This window comes from Schistocerca gregaria, chromosome 3 (assembly GCF_023897955.1).
Source record: "Schistocerca gregaria isolate iqSchGreg1 chromosome 3, iqSchGreg1.2, whole genome shotgun sequence".
Taxonomy (NCBI): Eukaryota; Metazoa; Arthropoda; class Insecta; order Orthoptera; family Acrididae; genus Schistocerca; species Schistocerca gregaria.
Genome location: NC_064922.1, coordinates 461,782,205 through 461,798,811, shown reverse-complemented (window position 1 = coordinate 461,798,811; position 16,607 = coordinate 461,782,205). Strand labels below are relative to the sequence as shown.

Below are 16,607 nucleotides of genomic sequence, written 5' to 3'. Positions count from 1 at the left end.
ACTGCAGTGACTACACCAGTTATGAAATTCATGACACGTATTCGTTGTACTACGTCGTAAAACCTTGAGAACCATGGGCCAGGAAAATACTATGGTAGTTACAACACTGCTGTGCTTGTTCCAAAATGGCTCTAAGCACTTTGGGACTTAACATCTGAGGTCATCAGTCCCCTAGACTTATAACTACTTAAACCTAACAAACCTAAGGACATCACACACATATCCATGACCGAGACAGGATTCGAACATGCGACCGTAGGAGCAGCGCGATTCCGGACTGAAGCGCCTTGAACCTCTCGGCCACAAAAGGCTGGTGCTGTGCCTGTGTTGTTGAGAAATACGATGAAATGTTCATTCGGACATGCACGCATATCTTTAGGGACAGGCACTGCAGTGACTACACCAGTTATGAAATTCATGAAAAGTATTCGCAGTTGCGAATATGGACATCCACCAGCTGTAAAATGGAATTTCTGTAATGAAAATTTGATCCGGACCTGGACTCGAACTTGTAAGCTGTGCACCACCAAGTCACATTGATGTGACCACCACCTACGTTCGATGTAGACATCCAATAACCACTCACACACAGTAGGTGGCAGCGCTGCCAGTGGAGGGTATGTAAGGAGTGCCAGGAAGACGCGTAAAATAGTACGTTCGTTTTTGTGATGCGGATATGGACCGATTTACTTGACGTCCTTAAGGGCGTGATTATTAGCCTTTGCGCCAAGAGTGAACGCGTGTCCGAAGTGTTCCAAACTTGGAAACTGTTACCTCCCTTCTATGGTTTGAGTATATCGTGCATACCAAAACAGTGCTATCCAAAACCGGTGCCAAAGCAACTGTGGTGCACCATGGTGCCATAGACGACAGAGGTAAACGATGGCTGTGGAGACGTGGACAGAGGATGGGTAGCTCCTGAATTATCAACAGTGTCTCCTCAGCTACCACTGGGCCTCCACAGCATTCGCCTAGTTCATGAAACTGTGCTGAACGCTGTTCATAGGCGGAGAATTCTGGAATTTTATGCCAATACCGCAACTGGGAGTCCACTGAGTATGCGACAGGTGGCCTTTTGAGAAGAATCACATTTATTGTTCCATTGGACAGATGATCATTCCCGTGCGCAGCGCGAAAAGTGGGTCGAGGCCAGAAGAGGGAGCATTATGACCTTCAGATTGTTTTCGTGGCGTACCCTGAGAATGATCTCGCCATTGTGCACGGCACAATGGAACAACGCAACTAAGCATATGTTTCTGGGGGTTATGACCAACCCTAAAGTAAGTTTTTTTTCTCCTCAGCATGACTGCATGTACCAGCAGGATAATACATAGTGTCACACAACTCCCAGTGTAAATCCGTGGTTAAAAGTGCACCAGAATGAGTTTACATTACACCTCTGGGTACTAAACTCGCCGGATTTAATTGCAGTGACAATTAGTGCGACCACCATTCGTTTTCAGCCGAGAAACCTAATGCAGCTATCCATGGTATTGGAGTCACCAAAGCTCCACATCCCCATCAGTACCATCTGGTAGCGCACTGACTTTATATCTGCCAGTATCGCAGCTGTGCAGGCCGCAAAACGTGATTACTCAGGCGTGTGCCCAAACAGTATACTGCAGTTCCCACATGGTGTAAACTTAGCACCAAACCACAAACATCCCTTCCGCCTCACAGAGGATAATTAGTAGCGGTACAAATTTCTTTTGACGCCAGCCTGCATTCTTGAAAATTTATTCAAGATGGTAGCTTTCTGTGGGTGGGACCTTCACCTCCCTTCTTTGAGGGCGTAGATGTGGCAATGTGGCATTTCTAAGGTCACCACCTTACTTCTCCACTTCTCCATATCCCTCACACTTCCCCCTTGCCTCCCTCACTTTTACACCCATCCCCCACTTGTGAATTGGTAAAAAAGAATCAGTTTTTGCTGAGATACTAGAGAGGAACGCCTTATGGTACCATCTTGAGAACTGTGTTCATTTATTTATATGTGTTCTATCCGATCGGAAAAGTTTTTAAAGTTTTTGTAGCGAATCCGAAATGACAATCACCCTACAGCCTCGCTGCTTGAAATTCAGACAAAAAATTTGGTGGCCTAATAGACAAATGCTCTCGTGAAAATACGTATCTCATATGATTTGGGCATTAAAGTCGAGCATTGTATTGTTTATTTAATTATACATTAATTGAATTAAATGAAATGCTGGGAAGTGTGTTAAGTTGCTAAGATGTTGGTGTTGGAGAGAGAGGAGCGTAATAAGTGGATTGCCTGTAAACATACAGCTGATAACTACTTCCATAATTAGCCTCCTTTATGAGGAATGAAAGACTTTGACAATGGATGAATATCAGGGAAATAATTTTCCGCTAATAATGGTGACGCAGCAGGATAGACTGGGATGCATATTGCAACTCATAGAGACTACTGCTTGTTCTGGGGCTGTTTATGTTTTCTTGAAATGGACATTCAATCCATAGTGCAGGAGACAATTTCATTCTATTCCACTACCCCAGACTGATTGAACCAGAGTTGCATTCTTTGTTGTGTGGGGCTCCAATGAGGACGTTTGAAACTGGTTTCATTCCAATTTCCGATCGCAAGTGGGTATATAATCACCTTGTATGATCTAGTCGACAATATTACTCAAAATTGGAGAAGAACTGTCCTACTGTCACTGCTGCAGACATTACCTCCTGCCTATGTAGACGTGTAAAGCTGCTAAGGAACTTCCACACATAAGCACACAACACACACACACACCACACATAGAGAGAGAGAGGAGGGGTGGGAGGGAGAGAGAGATAGGGAGGCGGAGAGAGAGAGAGGGAGGGAGGGAGGGAGGCAGGGAGAGAGGGAGGGAGGGAGGGATGGTAGCTAGGGACAGGGCAGAAGACTATGATTGAAGTGTATGGATAGATGTTTCCTTCTGATCGAGTAGCTGCTGAGGAACTTATACACACACACATGGTAGAAGTAAGTGGGTATATTGAGCACATTAGGAGATAATTCACAGAGCACACCCAACCCATCCACAAAATTAACATAAAACTGAAACAATTTATTATTACACCATGATCTACACTTCACAATATTCATTATCATTATTTTTAAGTTTCTTCTTTTATTTATGTCTTAGCTTAGTATTACCTTCTTCAAAATGCTGAAAATTCCAACCATATTTAATGTATTATATCTGTTTGGTAAAATAATTTTAAATTTACTATCGAATTCCACATAAATTTTCGCTCCATATCTAGTTTTTAAATATTCACTACGCTTAATGTAATACAATTCATTTACTTTTAGCTCACTAATCTTTCTGAACAAATTAGAATTGCTTGCATTATTAAGCTTTTCAGTAGAGTGCCATTTACACAGAATAAAAGTTCATAAATTTTTAATCTTGTGAGTTCAACTAATATGAGGGACAAATTGAAATTTGAATTTTTTGTTGACAGAAATAATAAACCAAGGGAAAAAGTAGTTAAATGTAATATTTGTGATTAATATTTGAAACCATCCTCAATTATACACCATTTCAGAAGCAAAACTAACTCTGTTGAATTGTATAAAAACATGTCTGGAGAAAAAAAATACAAAGGAAATTTGATGGTTTGAGGAAACTGATATAGAAATATGGTAACAAATAGAGAACCCAACATCTATTTTTATGACTGTAAACGAATAACGAATTATAATTTAGCAGCAAATAATTTACCAAAACTATTACAAAATTATATTAAAGTTAATTCATTATTTTGAAAAATTTCTCACTGTGTTACTAGAGATTTAGATAACAGAGAATACAATAAAAATGAACTAAAAATTTATATTATTGTTAAAAAACTATTGGTACTGCACTTTTTCTTACATTAGAAGAGATAGAAAACTTTAAATATCCATTAGGCACCATATCAGAAGTTCCTACAAACTACTATTTTATCATACTGAAATAGTAATTTCTTCTTAACTAGGTTGTTGACTATAATCTTTGTATCAACACCTCTAGCGATCTGAATGTACTTTTATTGTATCTTTTCTTTCACTTCACTCTTGAGTAAGCTTATCATAGATCTGCCATTAAGCTTTTGAATATTTTCGTAATTTAATGTTAATCCCTCTATCTTTAACTCTGCGTTTTTGTCATTTTTCTCATAATAATAACGTTTTGGTCCAGTCAAAGCCCAATCTGTAATCACGTTATTTCCTAATGTAATCTGTTTCCACAACTTTTACCATTATCAATGTATTCTATAGTGATGGTAACAAAATATATAAAAGATGCACCTAGATTATCTGACATATTGGACAACCTGAGCGTTGCATTTGATGTGGTGAATGTTGCTTTAAAATATTTGTAGCTGTGTTATTTTCCATATAATAATCCTTGAAACTGAACTTCATCTGAACCATATTGTCATAAATGAAATTGAAAGCTATATTATCAATCATCCAATAGTATCTCTTAACATCGCTGTAAATCTGTTAACATACTTTTTTTACTTATTTTCCTCATAATGAATTAAGACAAATCTTAGCAACAACTCGTTTTTATGAATTTTTCATTATTATTGTAGGACATAAGTCAATATCCAATTTCTTTTTAACTGTTTTAATAACATCTTTATCAGTTGCAAAATCATATGGACTGGTTCCTGACTTTAATTTTATAAAGTATCTCACATTATCTTTAAGCAACATGTGGCTTTCATTTCTAAAGGCCTGTACTTCATAGACATCTAAAATTTTATACCTGTCTTCTACACCTTTCATCACTTCATCAATTCTCCAAGTTCATGTAAAACTCATTTCCACATCACTGTGACTGAATTTTTTCTTGTGTGCATTTGACACACAAAGGAAACAACAGATTTTCATTGATTGTAGTGTTAAAACAGGTTGATACATTCCTTTAGTTGACACTACTTTACATATCATGAGACCATACCACTTTTTAGTTTTATCTTGGTCTACATATTTCTCTCGCCTGTCATTCAGGATAAAATTTATAAAATTGGACAGTAGGATAAAGATTACATATGTCAACACATTTTATTTTTGCCTTAACACCATCATGTACAGATCTTAATTATATCACATTTGTTTGAGCACCATAAAAACTATCTCTTGGATTATATGTTTTGACAACTTCAGGTAATTGTTTTAATTTCTTAAGCTATTTATACTCTGTTGAGTTAAGCTAATCACATTTCCTCATCTACACTAATTGATATCCTGCATTTCGTATTTCTACACTTCTTATTACATTCTTTTGATGAAGGTCATGTGCTGTTTCTTTATTCTTAATCATCTAACTTTTAAAACATTTTTTACATCCATGTCAAAAAGAAACATGGTGTTGACGAGTGGTACAAGGTTCTTTATCAAATCTATCTAATGTTGCCCAGAGGTAAACTCTCCACCAGTATAAATGTAGGTGTAGATGTAGATGTGGATTAAAAGCATGTCGAATGTTACTATTTTTTAAGCTGTTTAATCCACATATTGATTCTTTACTACAATTTTCTTCTCGTTATTTATCCAATACAGTAAATTTATGATCAGGTAAATATTTATATTTGTAAATATCCATAAAACACCAGAAATTGTTAAATAACAGAATGAATGAATATTAGCGATCTCTAGAAACGGTTTTCTTAATTCCAGGCAATCTCTTCTCAAAATATCTACATAAGAATAACAATACTCATTAATTTATTTCTTCATATTGAATATTTTCTTTAACTGTTGGAGTATTCCAGTTGACAAACTTTTTCTCTGTCATTCAGTTATACAGAGTCGACACAATAATATCGAGTATCCAGAATTGGTCAGATATAATTTCCATATTCCAGTGTATTGAACAAATGTGGGAAGTATCCTTCATTCAGTTCTTTCAAATCTAATTTTTTGGAAAACTACTAAATAATTTCCAGAGCTACATCTACATCTACATCTATATGATTACTCTGCCATTCACAACAAAGTTCTTGGCAGAGGGCTCAGTGAACCACCTTCAAGCTTCCGGGGAAAAACGAGTACTTAAATTTTTGTCTGTGAGACCTGATTTCTCTTACTTGATCGTGATATTCATTTCTCTCTATGTAGATTGGTGCCAACAGAATGTTTTCGCAATTGGAGGAGAAAACTGATGATACCAATTTCAAGTGAACACCCCGTCACAACGTAAAACCCTTTGTTTTAACGTTTGCCACTCCAGTTCACATATTATGACTGTGGCACTATGTCCCCTGTTTCCCAATAATATCCAACGAGCTGCCCTTCTTCGTACTTCCTCGATTTCATCCATCAGGCCCACCTGATGCGGATCCCACACTGCACAGCAGTACTCCAGAGCAGAGTGGACAAACATGGTGTAAGCAGTCTCTTTAGTAGACCTGTTGCACCTTCACACAGTGAATCGCTCTACCCACAACAATCGTTCTAATGTAGGTTATTTGTATCTGTAATCCCTAAGTATTTAGTCGCATATTCAGCCTTAAGATTTCTGTGCCTTATTGTGTAATCGAAATTTAGCAGATTTCTTTTAGTACTCATGTGATAACTTCAAAATTTTCGTTAATTGTGGTCAATAGCCACTTTTCATACCATGCTGATATCTTATCGAAATTATTTTGCAATTCGTTTTGGTCATCTAATGACAAGACGGTAAATGACAGCATCATCTGCAAATAATCTAAGGCGGCTACTCAGTTTGTCTCCTATGTCGTTAATATAGATAAGGAAAATACAGGACCTATGACACTTCCTTGGGGAACGCCGGATATCACTTCTGTTTTACTCGATGACTTTCTGTGTATTACTACAAACTATAGCCTTTCTGACAGTAAATCACAAACTCACTCGCACACCTGAGTCTATATTCCATAGGCACACAGTCTGGTTAGAAGATGCTTGTGAGGGATATATAAAAATGTGGAATCAATTTGGCATCCCCCATCGAGAGCCTCATTACTTCATGAGTATAAAGAGATGGTTGTGTTACACAATAAAGACTTTTTTAATCCATGGTGATTATGTGTCAATAAACCGTTTTCTTCATGGTACTTCATAATGTTAAAATACAGTATATGTTCCAAAACCCTAATGCAAATCGATGTTAGTGATATGGGCCTGTAACTCAGTGAGTTACTCCTACTTCCCTTTCTGGGGATTGGTGTGACTTGAGTAATTTTCCAATTTTCAGATATGGACCTTTCTGTAGCGAGCGGTTGTGTATAATTGCTAAATAAGGGGCTATTGTATCAGCATACTTTAAGAGGAACCTGACAGGTAGTATACAGTCAGGACCAGAGGCCTTGGCTGTATTAAGTGATTTAAGCTGCTTTGATGCACCGAGGATATCTACTTCCATGTTTCTCATCTTGGCAATTGATCTTGATTGGAATTAAGCAATGTTCACTTTGTCTTCTTTGGTGAAGGAGTTTCGAAAAACCATGTTTAATAACTCTTCTTTATTGGCACTGTCATCAGTAATTCACTGTTGTTATTGTATAGTGAAGGTATTGATTATGTGTTGCTATTGGTGTGCTCTATGCATGACCAGAATCTCTTTGAGTTTTCTCCCAGATTTCGAGAAAGAACTTCGTTGTGGAAATTATTAAAAGCATCTCACATTGAAGTATGCGCTATATTTCGAACTTCTGGAAAACGTTGCCTGTCTTGGGTACTTCGCGTTCTTTTAAATTTGATGTGCTTTTTTGCTCCTCTTGCAACAGCGATCTGACCCGTTTTGTGTACCATGGGGGATCAGGGCCATCACTTCTTGATTTATGTGGAATATATTTTTCAACTGATATCGATAAAATGTCTTCGAAATCACTCCACAACTTTTCTATGCCACATGAGCAGATCGGAAGGAATGAGGACTGTCTCTTAAAAAGGTGTAAGAGCATTTTTAAATGGATATACTTTGCAGTGGATGGTTGTAGGTATTACGGTATTCAGTCAACAGAAACTGCCTTGTGGTCGCTAATGCCTGTACTCCTAATGATACAAACTATTTGTCCAGGATTATTTGTTGTTAAGTGATCAAGTATGCTTTCGCAAACATTTTCACTTCTTGTGGGCTTTTGAACTAATTGTTCAAAATAGTTTCTGAGAAAGCATTCAGTATAATTTCGGATGACATTTTATGGCTGCTCCAGGCTTTAAACATATAATTTTTTCAGCATATCGAGGGTAGATTGAAGTCACCGACTATAATTGTGTGAATGGGGTACCTATTTGAAATGAGACTCATGTTTTCTTTTCAAAAAGTCCTTTAGTTTACCGATTCTAACTTTGTATACTTTTTTAAATTTCAGATCATCATTAGACACAACAGTAGTTTGTTTATAATTTTTGTTCACTGCAATTGGTTACATTTTTATAGTTGAAAGGTTTGTATTGTTGTATGCATCATCCATTCTTGTCATTAAATAAATCCACTAATAATTTCTTTAAACAGATAACTTTTTCCACATTTTCTCTTTTCATGTTCTGCTAAATCTTTTAACAAGAGATGACTGCAATTCTATAAAAGTTGAGTAATGATTGATGTTGTCTTTTTATTAGTTATTAACATTATTTATTATAAAATTCTTTACTCTTATCTGCTTGTAAATTTCTTGTAGCTCTCAAATTAACTTGCTTTCAAACATATCTGTTACATTCTTACCCATTCTGTCTTCAGCTGGATTAACTCAAGCAAACTTTAAAAACCATCTGTAACAGTTAATAAATTTTTATATCCTTTATTTATTTTTGATATTCTGAGTAAATTTCAACTATATCAATTTGCTATTAATCATCTATACCAAGAGAAATGTCATTTCTTGTTTTAAAAGATTCTTTCATTGGTTTATGTAATTCATTAATAATTTCTGCACAGGTCACCTCTTCACCAACATTTATTTTAACAAATATACTTTTTTTACTTCTACAAATTGTGCTTAAGCTTTTGATTCTTTATCTTCCAGTTTTAGTTGTAACACTATGAGGATTATGCCTTTCAGTAAATTTCTTACACTTTAAACAACAGATGTGATCCACTTATACAGGATAAAAATTTAAATTATTTCACCAAATACAACTAGCCTTATGTCAACTCGATTAGTTTTAATAGAATCTTTTAATATTACAGATAGAAAATTTGATTTGAGTACCATAATTAATTTATTACTATTTTTTACCTTATGTAGCTTATCAGATACACTTACAGTGATACAGAAAATCATAAAACTTTAGACCCTTGTTAATATTCTTACCAACAACAATAATTACTTAATTTTAAGGTTGTATTCGAAATTACGCATTTTTTGTTCACCTCCAGTCCTAAAAGTAAATTAAATAATGTGTTTATTATACACTTCATCTCTAAAATTACCTAACTCAATTAAGTTTAGAGATAAATCTGTTTTTAGAAATAATCTGAAAAAGATTTTTCAATTTCTTTTTCTTTGAATTAATTAGTTAGATTAGTTTTATCAGACTGATGTACTGACATTGTCACTGAGCTGTGTTAGAATACTTGTGTGTTCAGGCTTTGTAACAAGGTTCAGCAACTCCTTTTCTGGACATTGTTAGTTAACTGCATCATAACCATTTATATGATCTGTTAAATCTCCTAATCTTCTACCTTTAAAAGCAATACAGTATGTCCTTTAGTTACTTTGAAATGGCCATGTAATTCTCTATAAAACTGTTTTTAATTATATTTTCTTTTTTTTGATCAGTTATTGATTCTATACTAACTGCTTCTACTGATTATAAATATTGCTTTGTTTATCAACTTTTTTCCAAATATGTCCATTTATTAAAGACAAAATATCTGTAACATATATTAGTCTGATTATTGTTTTAGCACAAATATACACCCATGGCCATATTTTACTTAATCAATATTTTTTATTCTGCCAATTTTAATAGTTTAGACATTTTTTCACAAGTAGCTGTCTTTGTATATTATCATCAAATCGACCAAGTACAATTTTCTCTCATTGTTGTTATAATGACAAATCCAGTGAGTACCATCATGATCACATGTATCTAAATGAGTTATTCCAGGTTTGTATTCTCTACGATGACTTGGGAATTCATCAATTGTGAATACTCTGTAAAAGTATTTTATTCATAATTGATTAGTTCATTTTCTATATCGAAATTACTTAATGCATTAGAATAGAAATAGATTATTTTTCTGATTATTTTTTTACCTTTTCCATTCCTGCACCTCCTTTCTTCTCCATTTGTTGATTGTGTCTTTTCTGTTCTTCCATTTCTTTATCAAATTTTTCTTGTTTATTAGTGAATTTTCAATAGGTGCAAAATCACCAGGAAGTGAACCAATAGTTGCTAAATATGATAGTTCAGGTAAGAGTAACGATTAAAATCTACCTTTCTATTTTGCTTCTTCCTTTCTTGTTAGATAATCAATAATATTTTTGACAATTGAATACCTAATGTAGTAAGCAAATTTCCACCTATCATGTTACCTGTCTTTCTCTACTGAGCATCAGTTAAATAATTATCATTGCTACTTAATTGTTCAATATTCACTTTAATATCAATTGATTTGGGTTTAGTCCTTCCACCAGGCAGGAAAGTATAATCAGTTGAATAGTTGTTTATTTATATTGATAAGTAATCATAAAGATTAGTATTTTTACAATCCCAAAAATTATTATAGTCACCTAAGCCCATACCTAATTTTCGTTTTCCATATATCATTTCTCTAACTCAGGTTGCAGCTAGTTTTTTTATCAGGTCCTGTAAATAAAGTATACAAGTCTTCCAGAGGAATTTGTTTTTTTTAATTAAAAGATTCATTATTCCATCTGTATCTTCATGGGGTCTACCACCAATATATAATTTCTCCACAGAATTTTACTACTAATTTAACAACGAATCTAAAACTACCTACAGGTTTTAATGCAAAAACTTTATCTTCATATTGGTTAATATATTCTAGCATTCTTTCACTTACATTTATTTTTTAACCTTTTTATCCTTATATATATCATTAAGCTCTTCTGTATACTTATACAATAAATCTTGTATTTTTGATTCACTTACAGTATAATCATGATGTGGGCTTCCATACTGTTTAATTGGTGTATATCATCATACTCTTGCAACTGATAATGAGAATAAGGAACCATTTGTTTTTCAACTTCTCAGTTTTATTCAATCGTTTTCTAAACATTATCACCCAATTCTGCAAGTCCTTATTTTACTACTGTGTTGCAGTGGTAACTGGCTGATGTTCTTTTCTAAGTTTTCCATTTTCTTCTCTTTGTTGTTTTTCTTCTATTTTGCCTTGATTTTTAACAACCACTAGATCATATTTTGGAATAATTTATTATCAATTGAAAACATTAACTAAAATTATTTTCACAAATCAATGGTTGTTGGCAATGATCATTATTAACAATTATGATGAATGATCAGGATAAACGATTATGTTATGAAGAAATTATTTTATTCTTCCTCTACATTTTCCTCCATTTGGCCTCCTCATCTTGAATACCATAAAAAATACAAACTGATCATTTCATCGTTTACTACACATTTCTATAATATCATCATCTCTGACTGATTCTTCCCAGTATTTTTGAATATGTTTGGGTGAAATAAGAACATTCTATTCCTTTCTGTCTATCTCTAGCACAATATTCCATAAAGACATCCTCATTTTCAAGAATGTGGTCATAAGAAACTACAAATGAATTATTTTACTTTATCTAGTAGTATAATTTCTTCAATACTTTCAACAAAAGTAGCAATCTTCCCATTATACTAAGATTCAATTTTTCTACACATTTTTATAAATTTTTATTATTTTGTTTTATCTAAACCTTTGGAATAAACATACAAATGATTAACTTTATTCCAGTTCAACCATCCAGGAGCTAAAATATAAATGTTGGTCACTAACATAGTTTTTCCACAACCATTTGGTTGTATTATCACACATAGAATAAAATTTGGTAAAAGTGTACATTGTTTATTTTTAGTTTTTTTTCTCTGGAATACTTATTTTTCGTTCCCAATCAGACATCATTTAGTTAAATAAGAATTTATTGAAAATGAGTAGATTATTTTAATTGAGTTATGAATCACATGTTATCAAAGACATATTTGCTATGCCTATAGAAGACATCTTTAACAATGTTGCAGTGTTTTGTTTTTTACTCAGTTTTTTAACTCCAAATATTACATCGAAAAATAAATAAAATTTATTGTGAGGGACAAACAGTAGAGATACCTATTGGTCAATACTGTTTAAAAAACATAGAAAAACTTTTTCATTCGAAAAAGTTTAATACAGACATTAATGCAGAGGACACTTTAAATAGAGTTGTTATGGAAAGTAATGTAAAATTCTACAAGGATATAAAAGTTTGTACTGGTAGAATATTAGGGTTTAGTAACCAAATTGTTGAAACTAATTAAAAGGCTATTTGTAGCAATGTTCCTTAAATTATTCCATTTGAATCAATTAACATAAATTTTAATTTATGTTTGTAAAGCATAATCATCACTTTCATTGTGTGACTACTATTATTGCATCATTCAATCATAATGCTGAATTAGGTTGAACAGTAATTTATAAACCAAATTATCTTGTATATATCTCAATTTTTGATCCTGTTCACTATTTAGAAATTACTTTAACCAATGAGAATGATCATTTGAATGACTGTAATGGTGCTTGTGAAGCAGTTGTTTTAGAAGTGTCTTAACAAATTTTATCCTTATTAGATCTTGACCAAAATCGAGATTTCTCAGTTTTACACATTCACAGCAAATGAGGAGACTAAAAATAATATAAATGTCCCCAACAAGAACAGGGAGATTAAAATAAATATTGGACAGTACTGCGTCTGTCCTAGCCATGCTCAGTTGTACATGTACATGTACATGAGCTTTAGTATTACTTGAACTGATGGTACAGATTATCGAACATATCATAGAAAATCCAATAAAAACTCTGTCGATAACTGTATGTCAAAGCTGTTTGAGGTCTTCACTAAAAAGAAAGGAATCAACATTTTGACTAGAATGGAACATTCATTCACTTCTTCATCTGTCCTTCTGCAATTGACTTCGACTCTACCTCATGAGGTCATATAAGTAATATTGGATTTGTCTGGTTATTTTTTAAAAGGTTATAATGAGGTGACATGTAAGGTGATTTAACTGTAACTTTTACTTAGAGACAAAGTGCTGGAGATGCTATTCTTAGTAGGACCGATGAAGATGATGCTAGAGTGAGAACAAAAGATGCTCTTCCAAAGAAAGTAAAATCGTAGTAGAATTCATTGAAAACCGTGTTACTGTCGTAAAATATTATGCAAAATATTCACTATGGCTGGAAGAAGAATGACAAAAAAAGAAAACCCAATAATTCCAGTTTCTTTCTTTGAACCACAAACAGCTGAAGTAGCAAGATCAGTTGGAAAAAGGAAGTTTGAACTAGATATTATGAATACTATAATTCTTCAAAATTAGATATGCATTATTTTATTACTGTTCTTTTTTAAACTAATTGAATAAGTAATAAGCTAATTGAATCTTCTTTATTTGATCATGTTAAAATACAGAATATCTATATAAAGAATAGACGAAATGAAGTTTGTCCTTAAGAAATGTGGAATCTAGATCCACCATATAACTATCTGAAAGCCCATGATGTTTTTGCTGTTTTTTAGAATGTCACTCAATTGACCATTGACACCACTGTAACTCTATTCAGTGTTATTGAAAATTATCCTGTTCTTGTTATAAATGTGTCTATCGAAATGAATGTGGTGAGCACACTGCAAACAACAGTGAAATTAGTTGCTACTTGTCATGATAAAATTTTGAAAGATACAACTGCCTATATAGTCAAGAGTGATCAGAAAAAATTAGCATAGAATTGCGAGTGAAAATTTTTATTATTATTATTATTATTATTATTATTATTATTATTATTATTATTATTATTTTCATTCTATAAAAGTGGGTACTCTACTGATAAAGTTTAATAATGAAAGCAATTGTAATTTATTTTCAGATGATTAATGAGACATATGTAAATTAACTGTATTAAATTGTGGGTTGTGAATATTTAAAAACTAGATATGAGGAGAAAATGCGTATGGAACTCGATAATAAATTTAAAATTATTTTACCAAATAGATTAACTGCCAGTTGGGATTTTCAGTTTTTGAAGAAGGTAATGCTAAGTAAAGAATGAAGAAAAGTAAAAATAATCATAATAAATTTCATGACCTGATGTTCATTAGGCAATAACAAACGGTTAGTTTCATATTAATTTTGTTGGTGGGTTGGGTTTGCTCAGTTAATTATCTCCCAGTGCACTCAACCTACCCTATTAATTCTCATGGTGAGAAGGAATTGGCAGCAATCTGTCACTGAAGTGTAGGAGGAACAATACATAATAAAACAATTAACAGAAAACGTTTCACTGCTTTAATTACACATATAAATTATCGTGAAAAATGGATCACTGTGGAATGTAGGAAATGGCAATACAGCAAACAGTTGCTCACAGCATTTCCGAAGCAATATGCGCAGTATGTTCCTATATATTGGCCTTCAGCTCTGGCAGAGGCCGAACGTGTTCCTTGTAAACTCTTTCTTTTAGGTATCTCCGGAGAGAAAAGTCTCACGACTATTGACAAAGTGCTTAGCTGGCCAGGCATCGGAAGAACCCCTGGACATAAAACGTTCGTAATAAGTTGCATTAAACAGGTCTTTCACAGGGCGTACAACATGAAAACAGTCATATCCACACAGCAGTGCTTTACAAAATCAGGGATCATGCTACACGAGAAGGTGACTATAACGTCTAGATGTCACAGAATACCTGACAGGTCCTCTGGGTGTATTCCCTTGAAGAAGAATGGAGCAGGAATAAAGGTGCTGGAGAGTCCACACCACACAATCACATACGGCAAGTGCTACGGCTCTTCATGCACAACACGTGACCTAGCAGTACCCTAAATTCGACAATTCTGTCTCTTCACTGCCCCTAATGTAATTCATTGTAATATGTGTCTTGTCACTCCACAGAATATTGCCCGGTTACATGTTATCAACTTCGATCTGTACCAGAAACTGGAGAGCAAATTGAGAACTTTGCTGTGGATGGTGATGTTTCAATTGCTGCACCGTATGGATCTTGTACAGGCGTCAGTGCAAAATAGACCGCAAACCTTCGGAACTGTTGTCCAGAGGATGGACAATTACCGTGTCCCTACACGAACAAGAGGACTATCCGGGGCGCGAACTGCATGGTTTGCTGCAGCAACAAGAGATCCGTCAGTAACTTTCACTGCTCATCATTATCGTCTTCTTTAAACCATAAAATGACAGCGGCTCGCCCTTGCATTCGCGATACTTTGTCAATGTAACACTGTAACTGCTGCTGTTCACATAAAAGAGTTTCACTAACAGCGCACGGTCAACCTTCTCGAGCCGGCCGGAGTTGCCATGTGGTTGTAGGCGCTTCAGTCTGGAACCGCGTGACCGCTACGGTCGCAGGTTCGAATCCTGCCTGGGGCATGGATGTTTGTGATGTCCTTAGGTTAGTTAGGTTTAAGTAGTTCTAAGTTCTAGGGGACTGTTGACCTCAGATGTTAAGTACCATAGTGCTCAGAGCCATTTGAACCAATGTTCTCGATAGCCGTACTGTTCACTCACGTTATGGGATGTCAAGCAACAGCGTTGACGTAGTACCTACATAAATACAGTGTACAGCGCCAGGTTTACACATGTACGCCACAACTGGAACCAATTTTTTGCAGTCTAAGTCGGTTGTACATTAATGTATTAGCTACCTACCACGTTTCGCTGACGTAAGATAATTACAGGAAACTGGACCTCTGTGAGTAACTCTCCTTTAATTATAATCACCGGTTACAAAAATTACTCTCGCACGAGACTCTGAGGAGGGCACATGCAAGATTCTAGTCCCATGGTCTCAGAGCACCAGGCACAAGATTGTGATGCTAGCTGCCTTCTGACTACTGCAGCAGGGCTCAAAATAAATCAGCTTCTGACGGGATAAAGCGCTGAATTAGCCATGGCGCCAGTTGAAAGTACTGCTTTGGAATATGAATTGTTGCGTTCAGTTAGGTATTGCTTATTCTGAAACAACAGTCTTGAGGTATGAAGTTCATTCAAATCAGTTGCTATAGTTTCACAAAATTGTTTGTCTTTAGTTCGAGAATGGAGTACACGTTTACTAACCATAATTCAAAGAACCACTCACGCAAATGCAGTATAGGCGGTTTTAGTTCCAATTGGATGAACGACTTGCCATCGCTTGGATGTAGTATGATGATCTATGCAATCGATTTTGGGTCTGTCGAATGATACAAACCTTGTTGCACCTCTTATCGGAGATGATGCACGTCGATTTCTCTTACCTCACGTGTTTCCTGCGTGGCCCAATATCACGAGAGCATTATAAGTTTTATTAGTTTTTCCACAAGAATATTGGACAGTCATTTTGTTTTGTGCTGGTTGCACATGAGTTCTATATAAATTGTTAATTTACTTGTCCACTCATAACGAGTATTAAAAGATC

At 34.6% G+C, this 16,607-nt stretch overlaps 1 protein-coding gene across 1 annotated transcript in view; it reads right to left on the bottom strand.

Moving 5' to 3' along the window:
• The window catches only part of LOC126355422 (cytochrome P450 4V2-like), a 43,392-nt gene that overhangs the window by 24,922 nt on the left and 1,863 nt on the right, over positions 1–16,607 (bottom strand). The window lies entirely within an intron of this gene.